The 18,381-nt window shown below is 42.1% G+C and overlaps 1 protein-coding gene across 1 annotated transcript in view; it reads left to right on the top strand.

Annotated features, from left to right (window-relative positions):
• The window catches only part of TDRD15 (tudor domain containing 15), a 260,315-nt gene that overhangs the window by 167,940 nt on the left and 73,994 nt on the right, over positions 1-18,381 (top strand). The window lies entirely within an intron of this gene.

The raw sequence follows: 18,381 nt of genomic DNA, 5'->3' as shown, positions 1-18,381 counted from the left end.
ATATTATAAAAACAGTACATTTAAAAACTTAGATGGATCATCATTTTATTTCACCAGAGTTGACTAAATCAAAGTTATTTGAAGTGAACTTTAATATTACAAGTATTATATTGATTTGGTAAGAAAAATGATCATTTTCTTTAAATTTATTTTGGAAGGGGAACAGCGGAAAAGGGTATTAGTATTTATTGAGGCCTTATATGTGCCCAGTCTGTTACCCATGTTATCCTACTTACTCCTCAGGGTCATCCTGGAAGGAAGGTATTATTATCATTTTACAGATAAGGAAACTGAGGTGCAGAGGAATTTAAACGATATGTCTAACTCCATTCGACTTGTCAGTGAGGGAGCCAAGATTCACGTATGGGTCTGTTTCACTGGAAAGCAGGTGTCCTTTCACCTACATTCAGCTACATTCCATATAAGCCTTCAGCTGAGCTCCAACTTCGTTAGGTTGGCAAGCACAGAACACTGACATTTCTCTAGGACATCATGTGGTTGTTGCTGGGCTCAGAGATACTCTAAAGGTAACTGAAACAAGGGGTTTTTGATACCATCATAAACATTTCCTGGGCAGGAGACCCTGTTCTGGCCCTTACGTAGAACACAGGTTGAATCTGCAGTCAGACTACTGATGTCAGAATTTTTGAACACAAAAACCTGTGAATGGTCATGTACACTTGACATAAAAAATACTCTGCTTTTCCAAAGGGCAGCCTGCACTGGCCTGCCAAGAGACTGAGCCATTGCTGGGGGCTGTTTTGCTGGAGGATTTGATTGTTGGCCTGGGACAGGACACCAAATAAGAGACAGGGTAGTGTTGCAGGCGGAGGGCCGGCTCTGGACATCACTGCTATGGGTTCCAACACAGAGAGCCACTGTGCTAAAACTACTTACTCCTCATGAGCCTGTTTCCTCATCTGGAAAATGAGCTAAATTATAATACCTATTTATAGAACTATTGTATGGGGACTATACAAGTAAAGCTCATAGAGATATTATTACATTTTATCACTATTGTTATTTATTATCACTCAGAACATTCAGCTTTGTTGTCCTCAATGGGCAGAACTTGCATTCATGTCCGGTTTCAGCTACTGGGTAGAAATGAAACCTTTGCACCTGCCGCCGGAGAGGGCTATCCATTTTTTGGAACCCACAAGATCACCATTTGCCTATCCAAAGGGACCTGATTCTTCAGTGTTTTATGTTACTAAAAAGGGGTCTACTTTGAAAACAGCAAGGCCTTAAGAAATTAGGTCTTGCCCTGAACTTAAATTCTTTCAAAATTTCAACTTGCTGCACTCTCCTCTCTGCCCTATTATCTATGAAAAGAGGCATATCGTAGTTTTTGACTCAGTAATGGGACCCATATTAATAGGAAAGAAAGTTTGGAAGTAGAGAGGAAATTCTGGTGGAATGGTAGAAAAAGCAAGTGGATTTTTCAAAAATGTCCTGCCAAACACCTTTAAATTGATGAAGGAACAGTTGATAGTGTCTCCCAACACATAGGCTTGAATGACCATTTTGCTTTTAAAGCCTCAGAGAAGTTCCTCTGGCAAAATTAGCCAAGTTGAGTAGAAATGGATCAAAGAAGGAACAAAGGCTGTAACTGAGCATTGAGGGTGGAATAAAACCCAGGTCCATAACTTACAATTTCCACAGGTTCAGTCTCCCTGGTTCTTTCTGATGGTGGTTCCACAGATGAAACCAGAAGAGATGGCTGGAGAGTGACACTGTCTCAGACCAGTCACTTGTGCAAGAGGGTCACAGTTGGAAGGAAACTCACTAATATTTGAGAAAAACAAGTCAGAAGTTGATGCTTTAGATGAGGACGTACTGAAAAGCATTCGCCCAGAGAGAGACAGTACACCACAAATCAGAACGAGGCTCCAAATTCGAGTTTGCCCTTGTTCGGGACTGGGAGGCCCATAAAACAGCCCAAAGGTGTTTGGCAGCAGCAGAGAGTGGGTCATGAGTGCTTCTGCTAGTTGGAGTTGTCTGAGGAAGACGGACTGTCCCTAAGGGGGCCAACAGCACGCTCAAAAGATTTGTCATGATTCAAATGCTGCTCAGTGATTGGAAGGACAGTGGTGCCCAAGGGCTGGACCACCATTCTGGATGTTTCCTTGGGGCCACTAACTCAGGAATGAAGAGGCACTCTGTCACTGGTCAGGATACAGCAGTGGTTCCTGGTTGCTGGTCATATCCTGATGCTGGTGGAAAGCCAACAACAAAATGAATCATATTATGTTTTCATGCTGTGCCTTTTACTTCAGGCTCTGCCTCTGTCATGGGGCATCTGTAGCAGCAGTTGGCTACTAAAGTGACATGCTGGGCTCAGGGAACCAATTCTCCATTTCTCTGTGTTACGGAATACACAGAGGCTCCAGAAAGATGCCTATTCCCCTGTCTGTTCTGTCCAGGGTCATGACCTTCAAATCCATCCTGTCTGCTCAGTCCTGTCTCCCTTCCTAACATAATGCGGTGAAAGGGGTGCACTCAGCTTCTCCCTAGCCTACCTCCTCACTCCATCCTCCCTTTCCACCTCAGACTTCGGAGCCCACTCCCAGCCCCTAGTTATAGATCTTCTACTCAATCCTGTTATAAAAAAATCAATAAGAAAGTCTTCCTTATGAAGGTAAATGACAGACATCATTTAAAAATGTGACCTTTCTCAAGGATATTTGCAATTGAATGAGGTGACAGTGTCCCTAACAGACCAATATTTCCTCCCTCTTTCCTCTGTTTCCTAATTCATGCTTTTTGTTTACCCCATTATTTCTGAAACCATGCCTCCACCCTCTACTGCCTCCAAAATGGATTTCCACCTTCTTCAATTTTCAATTAATCACCCGAATCAATTTTTTTTTGTCCTTGCTCTTCATCTCCTCTTTGGTTTCCACAATGAGTTGATAGTTCCATAACTATCACAGTGTTGTAACTGTTTCTTTGTCCCCAGTTCCTAAAATATACCCATAGTCACCCCAATATCCAGGTCTTCACTATCACTAAACAAACCTAAAACCTTGAACCTGAATTAGGATCTTCCAGCCACAGTCTATATACCTTTCCCTTTTTCCTCTGCCTTTACTGGGTTTGTCAGTGGCTCTACTCTTTAAATCAAATTGAATCCACCTGAGTCCTTGCATTGCCATCACCATTCATGTCAAAGATTCTCAAATCAGTATCCAAGACTTCTGTGTGCCTTGTCTTCCTCTGAGTCTGCCATGTCATCTCCCTCCTTAAAGAGTACCATCCTTGTGAAGCCGACTAAAGAAGGTCCATGGACCAAGCAGACCCACATCTCAAGGAAAGCCTGGATTTGGAGAAGCTGTGGGTCTTTTGAACAATTGGGCAGCATTATCCAACCTGTCTGAATGTTTTGTCTTTTAATCTATCCAATCCAAGATACCTTGTCACTTGTGAAAACACTAAGCAGAGATTTACTGTGACTGCCACCTAGAAAGGTTGAGAGATTTAAATGCCCCCAACTCACAAAGAGGCAGTTCAAGTGAAGTAAACACTGTGACATATAAGAAGCAGAAAGGGCATTTATTTTGGACCAGATGTGTCACTGCATATCACTGTAATGGACTGCTCTCCGGCCACTGTCAAGTCTCAGGTGATGAGCTGCGGCCGGTGCGCAGAGCTGGCTTTGAGTCTGCAGCCTTGTTCCTTTGAAGCCTGGTACCTGAATTCCTCACACCTTATATGTAATTCCTTCCTCCTGTGTTGTATGTAACACATTTTTCACAGTGTGGCCAACAAGACAGCGGGTCTGTAGGAGAGGTGTTCTCAGCTCTTTTACGAACCCCAGTGAATTCCCAGGCAGTAGGGCCTGATTTTCCCTGTGGAGTTTCATACCATAGTCTTCTGGGAAATTCAGAATGATCCCCCCATTCCAAGATGGTCAGTGTTCAGTTAACTTTGATATTTAGCCTACATTTGTGAAGCGTGTGCTAAGTTTAAAGTACCGTGCTCAGTCATGTATATACGGAAAGAAAAAGACATGGAAACTGAACTCAAGAAATAATTTAACCTAGTGAGCTAGAGAGTAATGTGCATACACCTATAGAGTGGAAAGTATCGTAAATATTATACAAAACTCATGAGAACACAGATGAAGGAATAAGGAATTCTGATGAAGGGAAAGGCAGTCAAAGATTGAGGACTGCTTCATAGAGGAGCTGGCATTTGAGCTGTGCCATGAAGAACAGATACAGCTCATATGGGCTGAGATGAGGAAAGAGCAGAGAAAGGAGAGGGATTAGAAGAGGAGGGAACCAAGTGAGAAAAGGGCTGTGGGTAGCAACATGGGGGTGAATTAGAATGTGGAATATATATATCTGGGGGTGGGAAGGGAGAGTGAGGCAGGGCATCCAAGGCAAGATGAATAGGCCTCAAGTTTAATGTTCATTCAGTAAATGCCAACAGTTGTGCAAAGCATTAGGTTAGCCTCTGAGAAAGGGAGGAGGGATAACAAAGGGCATCCCTGCAAGGCCAGGAAATAGAAGCCACACAAATTCAGGGGCTGCTTTTGGAGCTGGGATGGACCCGGAGCTGTCTATAGCCGTGGATTTTTCACTGCTTGAGCTCTCTCTGGTCACCTCCCTTTCTCTTGGCATTCTGAATGCTCACCCTCAGTCCTTTCTTCATTTGTTAAACCCCGATGATGTGAACCATCTGACACTTCCTAGTCCCCAGTTCTTGTCTTCCAGCATCTACGTCTTTACCATGTAAGTGGTAACCGAATCCTTCTGTGCTTTGGCCAGCTCTGAGTGTAGTTTGTCTTCATATAAATACAGACGTATTTTGCCTTGGTGACTCTGCTGCTGCATGTTTTCCCCTGCAGGCATTTCTTTTGTTGTTATGTAGGCTCATAGTTTCGATGCCTGGGATGGCTTTCAGTGTTATGGATGCGCTAGGGAAAACACATGCACACACACACACACACACACACACTACACAAAACACATCACAATCAAAGGAGTTCCAGCTTCAATGAGTAATGAAGTTGTGTGAATTCCAACTTGTGGTTCCAAAAGATTTCCATAAGCCTCTTGATTTCTAAATGAGAAAATCATGATAAGCAGTTAATTAGCTCTTTAGGCAAAGGCAAGCCACCACAGACACTGCTGCGCACTCCACGTTCTCAGGAGAGGGAGGCCAGCACCACATCCCGAAGAACATGCAGTGCAAGCATGAAAACAGAGTTCATATAAATTCAAGTAATGTCCTTTGACTTTTCATTAAGCCGGGCATGTCCCAGTTACCCCTTGGGGACTTTCTTAATGTTATCATGGCAACATACAATTAAGTCAGATTACATTTTTTTTTATATGCAGGGAGAGGTGCTAAGATACCATTCGAAATTATTCATCAGTTCACTTTTCACAAAACAACCCCAGATATGACTCTAGATGTGCAATATTAAAAAATAGCGGATAATTTGATATTGCTATATCATGTAAAGAAGCTTTTCTTCCTTTCCCCAGGGAGAACAAAAGACTTAATCGAACTCCACATGTGTCGCTGTGCTTATCACAGCTTACCGTATTACTCTGATTTATGTGACAGATTGTGAACTCCTCGAGAATTAACAGAAGTTTCTTCCCCAGGGCTGGAATATTCAGATTTCAGTATTATAAAGCTGNAGTTCCATAACTATCACAGTGTTGTAACTGTTTCTTTGTCCCCAGTTCCTAAAATATACCCATAGTCACCCCAATATCCAGGTCTTCACTATCACTAAACAAACCTAAAACCTTGAACCTGAATTAGGATCTTCCAGCCACAGTCTATATACCTTTCCCTTTTTCCTCTGCCTTTACTGGGTTTGTCAGTGGCTCTACTCTTTAAATCAAATTGAATCCACCTGAGTCCTTGCATTGCCATCACCATTCATGTCAAATATTCTCAAATCAGTATCCAAGACTTCTGTGTGCCTTGTCTTCCTCTGAGTCTGCCATGTCATCTCCCTCCTTAAAGAGTACCATCCTTGTGAAGCCGACTAAAGAAGGTCCATGGACCAAGCAGACCCACATCTCAAGGAAAGCCTGGATTTGGAGAAGCTGTGGGTCTTTTGAACAATTGGGCAGCATTATCCAACCTGTCTGAATGTTTTGTCTTTTAATCTATCCAATCCAAGATACCTTGTCACTTGTGAAAACACTAAGCAGAGATTTACTGTGACTGCCACCTAGAAAGGTTGAGAGATTTAAATGCCCCCAACTCACAAAGAGGCAGTTCAAGTGAAGTAAACACTGTGACATATAAGAAGCAGAAAGGGCATTTATTTTGGACCAGATGTGTCACTGCATATCACTGTAATGGACTGCTCTCCGGCCACTGTCAAGTCTCAGGTGATGAGCTGCGGCCGGTGCGCAGAGCTGGCTTTGAGTCTGCAGCCTTGTTCCTTTGAAGCCTGGTACCTGAATTCCTCACACCTTATATGTAATTCCTTCCTCCTGTGTTGTATGTAAAACATTTTTCACAGTGTGGCCAACAAGACAGCGGGTCTGTAGGAGAGGTGTTCTCAGCTCTTTTACGAACCCCAGTGAATTCCCAGGCAGTAGGGCCTGATTTTCCCTGTGGAGTTTCATACCATAGTCTTCTGGGAAATTCAGAATGATCCCCCCATTCCAAGATGGTCAGTGTTCAGTTAACTTTGATATTTAGCCTACATTTGCGAAGCGTGTGCTAAGTTTAAAGTACCGTGCTCAGTCATGTATATACGGAAAGAAAAAGACATGGAAACTGAACTCAAGAAATAATTTAACCTAGTGAGCTAGAGAGTAATGTGCATACACCTATAGAGTGGAAAGTATCGTAAATATTATACAAAACTCATGAGAACACAGATGAAGGAATAAGGAATTCTGATGAAGGGAAAGGCAGTCAAAGATTGAGGACTGCTTCATAGAGGAGCTGGCATTTGAGCTGTGCCATGAAGAACAGATACAGCTCATATGGGCTGAGATGAGGAAAGAGCAGAGAAAGGAGAGGGATTAGAAGAGGAGGGAACCAAGTGAGAAAAGGGCTGTGGGTAGCAACATGGGGGTGAATTAGAATGTGGAATATATATATCTGGGGGTGGGAAGGGAGAGTGAGGCAGGGCATCCAAGACAAGATGAATAGGCCTCAAGTTTAATGTTCGTTCAGTAAATGCCAACAGTTGTGCAAAGCATTAGGTTAGCCTCTGAGAAAGGGAGGAGGGATAACAAAGGGCATCCCTGCAAGGCCAGGAAATAGAAGCCACACAAATTCAGGGGCTGCTTTTGGAGCTGGGATGGACCCGGAGCTGTCTATAGCCGTGGATTTTTCACTGCTTGAGCTCTCTCTGGTCACCTCCCTTTCTCTTGGCATTCTGAATGCTCACCCTCAGTCCTTTCTTCATTTGTTAAACCCCGATGATGTGAACCATCTGACACTTCCTAGTCCCCAGTTCTTGTCTTNGCAAGATGAATAGGCCTCAAGTTTAATGTTCATTCAGTAAATGCCAACAGTTGTGCAAAGCATTAGGTTAGCCTCTGAGAAAGGGAGGAGGGATAACAAAGGGCATCCCTGCAAGGCCAGGAAATAGAAGCCACACAAATTCAGGGGCTGCTTTTGGAGCTGGGATGGACCCGGAGCTGTCTATAGCCGTGGATTTTTCACTGCTTGAGCTCTCTCTGGTCACCTCCCTTTCTCTTGGCATTCTGAATGCTCACCCTCAGTCCTTTCTTCATTTGTTAAACCCCGATGATGTGAACCATCTGACACTTCCTAGTCCCCAGTTCTTGTCTGGGTTGATGACTCATCAATTTTCCAGCATCTACGTCTTTACCATGTAAGTGGTAACTGAACCCTTCTGTGCTTTGGCCAGCTCTGAGTGTAGTTTGTCTTCATATAAATACAGACATATTTTGCCTTGGTGACTCTGCTGCTGCATGTTTTCCCCTGCAGGCATTTCCTTTGTTGTTATGTAGGCTCATAGTTTCGATGCCTGGGATGGCTTTCAGTGTTATGGATGCGCTAGGGAAAACACATGCACACACACACACACACACACACACTACACAAAAACTGTCACAATCAAAGGAGTTCCAGCTTCAATGAGTAATGAAGTTGTGTGAATTCCAACTTGTGGTTCCAAAAGATTTCCATAAGCCTCTTGATTTCTAAATGAGAAAATCATGATAAGCAGTTAATTAGCTCTTTAGGCAAAGGCAAGCCACCACAGACACTGCTGTGCACTCCACGTTCTCAGGAGAGGGAGGCCAGCACCACATCCCGAAGAACATGCAGTGCAAGCATGAAAACAGAGTTCATATAAATTCAAGTAATGTCCTTTGACTTTTCATTAAGCCGGGCATGTCCCAGTTACCCCTTGGGGACTTTCTTAATGTTATCATGGCAACATACAATTAAGTCAGATTACATTTTTTTTTATATGCAGGGAGAGGTGCTAAGATACCATTCGAAATTATTCATCAGTTCACTTTTCACAAAACAACCCCAGATATGACTCTAGATGTGCAATATTAAAAAATAGCGGATAATTTGATATTGCTATATCATGTAAAGAAGCTTTTCTTCCTTTCCCCAGGGAGAACAAAAGACTTAATCGAACTCCACATGTGTCACTGTGCTTATCACAGCTTACCGTATTACTCTGATTTATGTGACAGATTGTGAACTCCTCGAGAATTAACAGAAGTTTCTTCCCCAGGGCTGGAATATTCAGATTTCAGTATTATAAAGCTGGGGACAGTTTTGAAAAGGAGTTAAATCATTTCTCTCTTTTTCTCCTTCTTCCCTGCTTTGTGTGTGTGTGTGTGTGTGTGTGTGTGTGTGTGTGTATGTGTGTGTGTGTAGGTTTGACCCTCAGTTACCATATCATGGTTTCTAAGGAGGCATTAAGGACGCTGATTAAATAAAGGTACCTTTAGAAGGGAATCATCTTAGTGAGCATTAAGGGGTCCCTTAGTCTTTGCAACAAGACCTCTGTTTCAAAGAAGAGAAAATGCATTGGGATGCTGAGTTATACAGCTAACGCCCAGCCCCAATGTGATAGGGCTTAGTGTGGGAAGACACTCTTTTATGGGTCTCTTGTACTCCTATATATCTTGCCAGGTATGCCAAGATTGCAAGGCCCTGACTGCTCTTTATCTGGGCCATTTTTCAAGGTTTGTTTGTAACAAGTAACCTTGAGGGATGAGGTAGTATCTCCTCGAAGACAGAGAGCAGGCTCTCTTACATATTCCCATAAAGCAATGGGTTCTCTAGGTTCAGTATTCCCCTCTTGTAATGCAGTCCACTTCCTGTGCATCCATCTAGGGGAATTGGGACTCAGTGATCTTGCTGACCCCCTGGCTACTTTTTGTTATAACAGTTTTTTTTTGTCTCTGACCCAAGAAAGCATCCATGAAATTGTGACAAGTTAACTTGTTAGCTTACAAGTAGAATAACCTCTCAGACCCTTTGCAGACCTTGACAGTTAATGTGAAATGCTTGTGGTTGCTTTCTCCTTCCCCTGTCTGTTCCAAAGATACAGCTCTTGTTGGAATATCCTATTCTGTGTAAAGTCCTTATAGATCGGCCAAATTCTGAGTAGAAGCCTTCTTTTTGAAGATCTCCAGAAGCACAGTCTATCATTGACATCTAAGAAATAAAATGCCATGCACACATCCTTTTTGTGCCATGGAGGTACTTGATAAATCTTGACTCATTAACCTGTTGTGGGGAGGGTAGACAGAATCTCACGTGTGGCACATGGTTGCTGCCTGGGTCTTCCCTGTCCAATTTTAGGACATCATGCCTCTTGGAGGAGGTGTTCAGGTCTGTTACTTAAATGCCCACTTCTGGGCCCTGTCCCCAATTCAGATTCGGGTTACTTGACAAGCTGTGACTTTGGAAGGTACATGATGGTGGGGCCCCAGGCATTAATTTGTAGGCCACTGCTGTTGTTCCATGGGTGCCTGTGGAAACACGTAGCAGTGAGCTCCTGAGCCATTGTAGCTCTCCCTCCTGGTTCTGAGACTTCTTCCCTGTCTCACAGGAAATAGTCATGTTGTGCTTGTTTTGAGAAAAATATGTGGTTCCTTCCCAGGTGGGCATGCCTTCCTCAGCTGAAATGGTTGCTGTTGTTATTATGCCATGCTTCTGAGGGGCTGGCCAAGGAGGGGGTGACAACAGAACTACACCTACCCCAACCATCACCCCCTCCAACGGTAGTTCTTCATATGGTAATTGTCTCCTCTGTTCCAGGACCTTCAAGTTCACAGCAACCATGAAAAGTGGGTGTCACACTGCCCACTTTATACCCAAGGACATAGGAGCTAATTCAATGAGATCACGTCGCTTCTGAGTACCAAAGCTAGGATTAGAACCTAGAGCTGTCTGAGTCAAAACCTTGCTTTCTTGTGCTGGTGCCTCGCTGATCCCACTTCCTTCATAAAGGCTCAGCAAGATGAGATGTGGTCTGTGAAATTCACAAAAACTGTCATTCCCTAGTCCAAAAACCTCTGAAGACTCCATACCACTCTTAGAATAAAGTTTGGTCTTCCTGCTTTTCAGTCAGTTTCTCTTTGCAGCTTCAGTTCATGCCTAGACAGACCTTAAATCTTAGCCAAATGTAAATATTCATAATTTCCTATAGCGTCATCAGTTTTTCTCTCTGCTTTTGGTCAGTCGCCCCTCTCCCCCGCATCCCAGCTTCAAGCAGGGCACCTTTTCTCTAACAACCAAGAAAAATTCTACCCATCTTTAAAGGTCTAAAATATCACCTCTGTGAAACCATTCCTGATTCCCATGACTGAATGTGAACCCTCCCTCTGTTTGACATGACAGTTCTGTTTCTAAACTTGAAGGACCTGTGTGTACATTGCCTTAATGCACCTATCTTCTTAATACTGTTCTTCTGAAAAGCAAGTTGTCCCAGAGGCCTAAACGATTCTTGAGATTTGAATTCACATATCCTGCTGCCTACTAAATATCTCCCTTTGGGAGTTCTGCAGGTGTGCCCACCTCAATACAGCCAGAACTGAACTCCTAACTGCCTTACAATTTGTGGTCTCCCCAGTGCCCCATGTCTCAGTGGATGGCTCTCCTGTACCATTTGCTACAACCGGAAAGATGGGTATCATTGCTGATTTCTTTTTCCCCATCAGCTGTCACATCCAAACAATCACTTAATCTTATTGTACCTGCTGCCTAAATATTCTCAGATCTAATACTTTATCTCTACTTCCACTGTAATTTCCCAAGTCCGGATGGCATTCATTTGCCACCCAGGTTACCGTAGCAGTCCGCCTTCTCAGTGACCTCCAAACTTGCAGGTTTGCCTCGTCCAATCTGATTCTCGCTACTAGAGTCCGTGGTAGCCTTCAAAAATGCAAATCTGACATGTCATTCTCCTGCTCAGAAAGTTCTGCTCGGAAATTGCCCTTAGGATAAAATCTCAACAAATGGTTTACGTGCCGCTTCTTCGGGTGACTCTTTTTATACCTCTGCAGCCCTGTCTTTCACAATACCTCGCTCTTGCCCTTTATGTTTTGGCTATTTTAAACCCCATTTGTTCTTCAGGTAAGCAGTGCTCATTCCTGCATATTTATTTTCTTTACCTCCAAAGACACACTCCTCCTGCCCCTTCCCCAATGCATACATTCTTGCCTGACTACGCCTCTGCTCTCTCTGCTTAGATATAACTTTTGAGAAGCTTTTGCAGACTTCACAAAGACTGGATCTGGTACTCTTCATTGCCTTCTGTAACTCTCTAGTCCCCCCATCACAGTGAAGGGTTTGAATTGCTGCTTTAATGGCCTGTCTCCCTCACTATATGATGAGAACATATCCATTAGAACCTGGATATTCATAGAATTCTTTCTTGCATGGTATTTGGGGCTCCACACAATTGTGAACTTCCATGGAGTCTCGGGCATGGAAGGGATGCTGAAAACTTATTTTATTTGAGAAGAAAACAGATATTCCCTGTGCTAAATATTTACAATGAGTTACATAGATTATTAGAGGTAGTTTTGTCTTTTAATTACCATAGCTTTGTTGTTGTTGTTGTTAAATTAATACAGTCTTGGTGGCAAGCAAGGGTTAATAGCTATTTAAAAAGGACTCAGGGAATGTAGGAAAGAACTTGTCTGTGTTCATGGTGACATTAATTTATGAGGAAGGGTTGGAGGAGCAAGCCAATCAAATACCGGAATTACTATATATCACACAATTTACGAGGCAGTCAAAAGTGTTATTAAATTGGAAACCAGGACAACCTTCTTAATTCATCCTTATGACAGTGATTGTAATGACTCTAAGAACCTGGTGTAACCTGAGTTCATTTTATGAAAGGTCTTTCATTTTTAAACATTACATTTATTGAATTTTAAAGAAAGCATGCCTTAAAATGTATACAGTTAATGCACAATAAAAATGCCTCAATAATCAATCCACATTCAATACTTGGGTTGACATCAGCATCTGTGGGAGGCAAGCAGTGGATTCTGGTTTTCAAAAATCTGGTATGGATGCAATTTTCTGTTTTTTTTTGTCATGAATGGATGATATACTTTGTCAAATGTGTTTTCTGTATCTATCAAAGTGATCATATGGTTTTTATCCTTTCTCNAATCATACGGTTTTTATCCTTTCTCTTGTTGGTGTGATGTATCATGTTGATTGATTTGCAAATATTGAACCGCTCTTTCATCCCAGGAATAAATCCAACTTGATCGTGGTGAATGATTTTCTTAATATGTTGTTAGATTCAGTTTGCTAATATTTTGGGGAGGATTTTTGCATCTATGTTCATCAGAGATACTGGCCTTTAGGTCTCTTTTTTTGTGGTATCTTTATCTACTTTTGGTATCAGGGAAATGCTGGTCTTTGCCTCATGGAATGAGGCCTTCCTTCTTCTATTTTTTGGAATAGTTTGATTAAAATAGGTGTTAACTCTTCTTTATTTTTTTTTAACGATTTTATTTATTTATTCGACAGAGAGAGAGACAGCCAGCGAGAGAGGGAACACAAGCAGGGGGAGTGGGAGAGGAAGAAGCAGGCTCAGAGCGGAGGAGCCTGATGTGGGGCTCGATCCCATAACGCCAGGATCACGCCCTGAGCTGAAGGCAGACGCTTAACCGCTGTACCACCCAGGCAACCCCTAACTCTTCCTTAAATGTGGTAGAATTCACCTGTGAAGCCATCTGGTCCTAGGCTTCTGTTTTCTGGAAGTTTTTTGATTACTCATTCAATTTTATTGCTAGTAATCAGTCTGTTCAAATTTTCTATTTCTTTCTGCTTCAATTTTGGGAGGTTATATGTTTCTAGGAATTTATCCATTTCTTCTAGGTTTTCTAATTTATTGGCATATAATTTTTCATAATATTGTTTTACAATTATTTTTATTTCTGTGGTGTCAGTTTTTTCTCTTCTTCCATTTCTGATTTTGTTTATTTGAGCCTTTCTTTTTTTTTTAATTTTGATGAGTCTGGCTAGAGGTTTATCAATTTTATTGATCATTTCAAAGAACCAGCTCCTGGTTTCATTGATCTGTTCTATTGTTTTTTAGTTTCTATATCATTTTTTTCCATTCTAATCTTTATTATTTCCTTTTTTCTGCTGCTCTTAGGTTTTGCTGTTCTTATTCTAGCTCCTTTATGTGTAAGGGTATGTTGTTTGAGATTTATTCTTGCTTCTTGAGGTGGGCCTGTAATGCTTTAAATTTCCCTCTTAGGGAAAATTTTTTGCTACATCCCCAGGTTTTTGGACCATTGTGTTTTCATTTTTATTTTTTCTACATGTAGTTTTTGATTCCCTCTTTGATTTCTTGGTTGACCAAGAAATTTCTTTGATTTCATTGTTTAGTAGCATGTTCTTTAACCTCCATGTATTTGTGCTCTTTCCAGATTTTTTCTTGCGGTGATTTCTAGTTTCATAGATTTGTGGTCAGAAAATATGGATGGCATGACTTTAGTATTTTTTAATTTGTTGAGACTTGTTTTGTGGCCTAATATGTGATCTATTCTGGAGAATATTTCATGTACACTTGAAAAGAATGTGTATGCTTCTGTTTTAGGCTAGAATAGTCTGACTATATCTGTTAAATTTATCTGGCCCAGTGTGTTATGCAAAGCCACTGTTTCCTTTTTGATTTTCTGGTTGAATGATCTGTCCATTGATGTAAGTGGGGTTTTAAAGTCCTCTACTATTATTATTGTCTATTAGTTCCTTTATGTTTGTTATAACTGTTTTAAGTATTTGTGTGCTCCCATGTTGGGTGCATAAATATTTACAATTGTTACATCTTCTTGTTAGATTGTCCTTTTTATTATTATATAGTGTTGTCTCTTGTTACAGTCTTCATTTTATTTATTTTTAAAATAAAAAAAATTAAAGATTTTATTTATTTTTTTGAGAGAGAGAGAGAGAGAGAGAATATGCATAAGCAGGGGGAGGGGCGTAGGGAGAGAGAAGCAGACTCCCTGCCAAGCAGGGAGCCCAGCATGGGGCTTGATCCCAGGACCCTGGGATCATGACCTGGGCTGAAGGCAGATGCTTAACCACCTGGGTGTCCCCGTCTTCGTTTTAACATCTTGTTTTGTCTGATATACGTATTGCTACTCTAGCTTTCTTTTAGCAGCCATTTGCATAATATATGTTTCTCCATCACCTCAGCTTTCAATCTGCATGTCATTAGTTCTAAAGAGAGTCTCTTGTAGATAGCATATAGATTGGTCCTGCTTTTTTATTCATTCTGTCACCCTATGTCTTTTGATTGGAGCATTTAATCCATTTACATTCAAAATAATTGTTGATAGGTATGTATTTACTGCCATTTTTTTTGTAGTTCTTGTGCTTGTTTTTGTAGTTCTTCTCTGATCCTTTCTTCTCTTGCTCTCTTTCATGGTTTGCTCATTTTCTTTAGTGACGTGCTTGGATTCCTTTCTCTGTTTTTTTGCATATCTGTAACTGTTTTTTGATTTGTGGTTACCATTAGATTTGTATATAAAACCTTCTCCATGCAGCAGTATGTATTAAGTTGATGGTTGCTTCAGTTTAAATCCATTCTTTACTCCTCTCTCCCTCCATGTTTCAGGTATATGGTGTCATCCTTTACATCATTTCATTTTTTGAATCCCTTGACTGATTTTTACAGATATATTTATTTTTACTGTTTTTTTGTGTTTCTTACTTTTCTTACTCTTCTTACAGTCTTTCCTTTCCACTCGGGGTCCCCTTTAACATTTCTGGTAGGGCTGATTTAGTGATTATGAACTCCTTTAGCTTTTGTTTATCTGAGAAACTCTGTCTCTCCTATTCTGAGTGATAATCTTGATGGATAGAGTATTCTTGGCTTCAGATTTTTTTTTTTTCTTTTCAGCACTGTGAATATATTATGCCATTCTCTTCTGGCCTGCAAAATTTCTGCTGCAAAATCCACCTTATGAGGTTTCCCTTGTATATAACTCCCTTTTCTCTTGCTGCTTTTAAAGTTCTCTATCACTATTTTTTGCCTTTTTAATTACTGTGTGTCTTTGTATGGACCTCCCTGGGGGGTCTTGGTACCTTCTGGATCTGGATATGTTTCCTTCCTCAGATTTGGGAGGTTTTCAGCTATTATTTTTTCAAATAAATTTGCTGCTCCCTGTTCTCTTTCTTCTCTGGGATGCCTATAATGTGAATGTGAATGACTGATGGAGTTGCTGTGTTCCCTAAGTCTTTTCTCATTTTGCATATTTTTTTTTCTCTCACCTGCTCAGCTTCATTACTTTTTATTACTCTTTCAGGTCACTAATTCATTCCTCTGCTTCTAGCTTGCTATTTATTCCATCTAATGTATTTTTTATTTCATTTATTGAGTTTTTCATCTCTGATTGGTTCTTTTTTATCTCCTCATTAAGGGTCTTCCTCCTCTCTTTTCTCAAGTCTAGTGCATGTCTTTATGATCATTACTTTAAATTATCTATCAGGCATATTATATCCATTTAACTTAGGTCTCTTGCTGTGGTTTTGTCCTGTTCTTTCATTTGGAACATATTTGCCTGTCTTTTCATTTCTCTACTCTCTATGTCCAATTCTTTGTGTTGGGAAAGTCAGATAGGTCTCCTGCTCTTGAAAGTAATGACCTCATGAAGAAGAGGTCTGTAGTGCCCTATGGGCAGTGTCCCTGTTCACTGGAACCTGGCACTTCAGGGGATATCTTCAGTGTGTGTTGTGTGCCTTGCTGTTGTGTCCTGGTCACTTTTTCCTTTAGTCTAGTTGTCTGCAGAGGTTCTCTTTGCCTATTCTGGGCAACATTTGGTCCCCTGTAGGGTTGGGGCATGCAGTTTTAACAAGATACCCCCCAGTCTGCTTGTAAAATGAGACAGGCCACAAGGCGGGACTGGACCAACTGGGCAGATCCATAAAGCTCACAAAGTGGGTGGGGTGTGCAGTTTTAACAAGGTGTGCCTCAGGGTCCCACAGGGCCCACTGCCGTTGGTGCTGCCAGGAAACCAGGACCTGCAAAATGACCAGGTCATGTTTTTGGCAAGGTTTATACTGGTCTTCTGGGGGAGGGGACTTGCAGCACAGGGACTAAGGCATGCCAGGCTGGGGAGGGGGGCAGGGCTTGGTGTAAGCAGGTTAGGTAGTGAGTGTCAGTGAGCTGGTTCCCACAGGTGGCTGTTTGCTATGCTGGGGAGCAGGGGAGGGAGATGGCACCTGCCAGCTCCTTGGTTCCTGGAGGAGTCCCTTAGTGATCCAATACCCTCTGGGACATGCTCTGAAATGAGTAAACTACTCTCCCTCCCATATGGCCCAGGCATTTTCAAATTACTGCTTCTCTGCTGTATCTCCAGGGACTGTTTGTCCTGCTGTCCCTTTAAGGGTAGAGTCTTGGCTTCCTATTGCCCTCTAGGCTCACCCAGAACCTAGCCTGCTGATTTCTGAAATTCCAGCCTTTAAGTCCATTTGGTTGTAAGAATTCATGAAATTTCGCTCCTCTCACCAAATGTCATAGGGATTCATCTTGCCCATGTGGACTCCCTGGTGTGATAGTCTGTTTCTCCCCATTCTCTGTACCCAGTGCCGTCCCTGCCCCCCAGCCTTAGGCCATTTTGCTCCTTGCCACATCTCTGCCCTTTCTACCCTCTTAGATATTGCCTTTTCACTTCCTTTCGTTGTGGAGTTTGTTCTGCCAGTCTTTGGTCATTTTCTGGGTTATTTATGCTGATGAGTGTTATCTCATTGTATCCATGGGATGAGGGGAGTCTAAGGCCCTCTTACTGTGCTATCTACCCAGCTTCCTTCTAAGGCTCCTCTTCTTGGGGGTGAGCACCCTCCATATCTGTGGTTATTTCCCAAACTACATGGTTTCTAATCTTTCTACCTTCCCACCCTCCTTTGATGGTAGTTCCTTCTGGTGTGGACCAACAGCTAGGGCAATTAGCAGTCTAATAAGAAATTGGATAAACTTGATGAAGATTATCTAACAGTGATCTGAGGGCAAAGCTCTAAGGAAAAGAAGGATAGGAATAGGGGCAAAAGCAGACAGGGAGGAGACCTTAGCATTCAGGACTGTTTCTTCCACCGCAGCCAGGCTTCTGCAGTAGCAGTGGTTGGGGGGAGAGTAGGACTGTAGTCAGCTGTAGGCTGCCATCATAGCCTTGTAATTCATTTGTTAAGAGGCACCCAAATATAGAACATGAAGGAAAGCTTCTGATGGATGTGACTTGGGTTATGACGTTCTCCCTAAGCCAATCACGTGACTCAGGTGATGGGGGTATCACATTGGATGACACCTGCGTTGTATGACTTTCCTATAAATGCGGAGATAGAGGAGTGGAAAGCATTTTTGTTGGGAACCCTGTCAGTGTTGTCTGGAGTGGAGGAGAGGCAATCCTCCAAAGGGATAGAAATTTTGCTTCCAGAAAAGCAGGGGAAAATGATACCAGCTAGTTAAAATCAACTGATATCCCTACAGATATTGTTTGAGGGAGAAACAGAGGTAGAGAGAGTGACTGAAAGTAGTACCAGGTAAAGTTGTCCTTCACAATTTAGCCAAAGTCACTGGAAGAGCCTAGTTTCTAAATACCAGAGGTCTGTCCCTTTCAAAACTTTTACTTTCCCATTTGATGAATGACATCAACATAACACTTTGGTGAATTTCCTGAACAGCTTATGTAAAATGCCCCTGGGGGCCAAGGTTCTGTCCAGGATGGATAATGGGTCATTCTGCCTCTGCCCACTACTGCTCAGATGATGCCTCCTCTCCCTCCTGGGTTATGGAATTGCAGAGTAAGGATTATGTAACGGGCTACTGAGAGGACACCGAGCACTGTCTTCTGGACAGAAGCTGTCAGGAGAGCTCAAAGATTTGGTCCTGGATCTGGGACCCTGGATTTTCACCTA

The sequence above is a fragment of the Ailuropoda melanoleuca genome, chromosome 4 (genome assembly GCF_002007445.2).
Source record: "Ailuropoda melanoleuca isolate Jingjing chromosome 4, ASM200744v2, whole genome shotgun sequence".
Classification (NCBI taxonomy): domain Eukaryota; kingdom Metazoa; phylum Chordata; class Mammalia; order Carnivora; family Ursidae; genus Ailuropoda; species Ailuropoda melanoleuca.
This window is presented reverse-complemented; position numbering and strand designations above follow the sequence as displayed.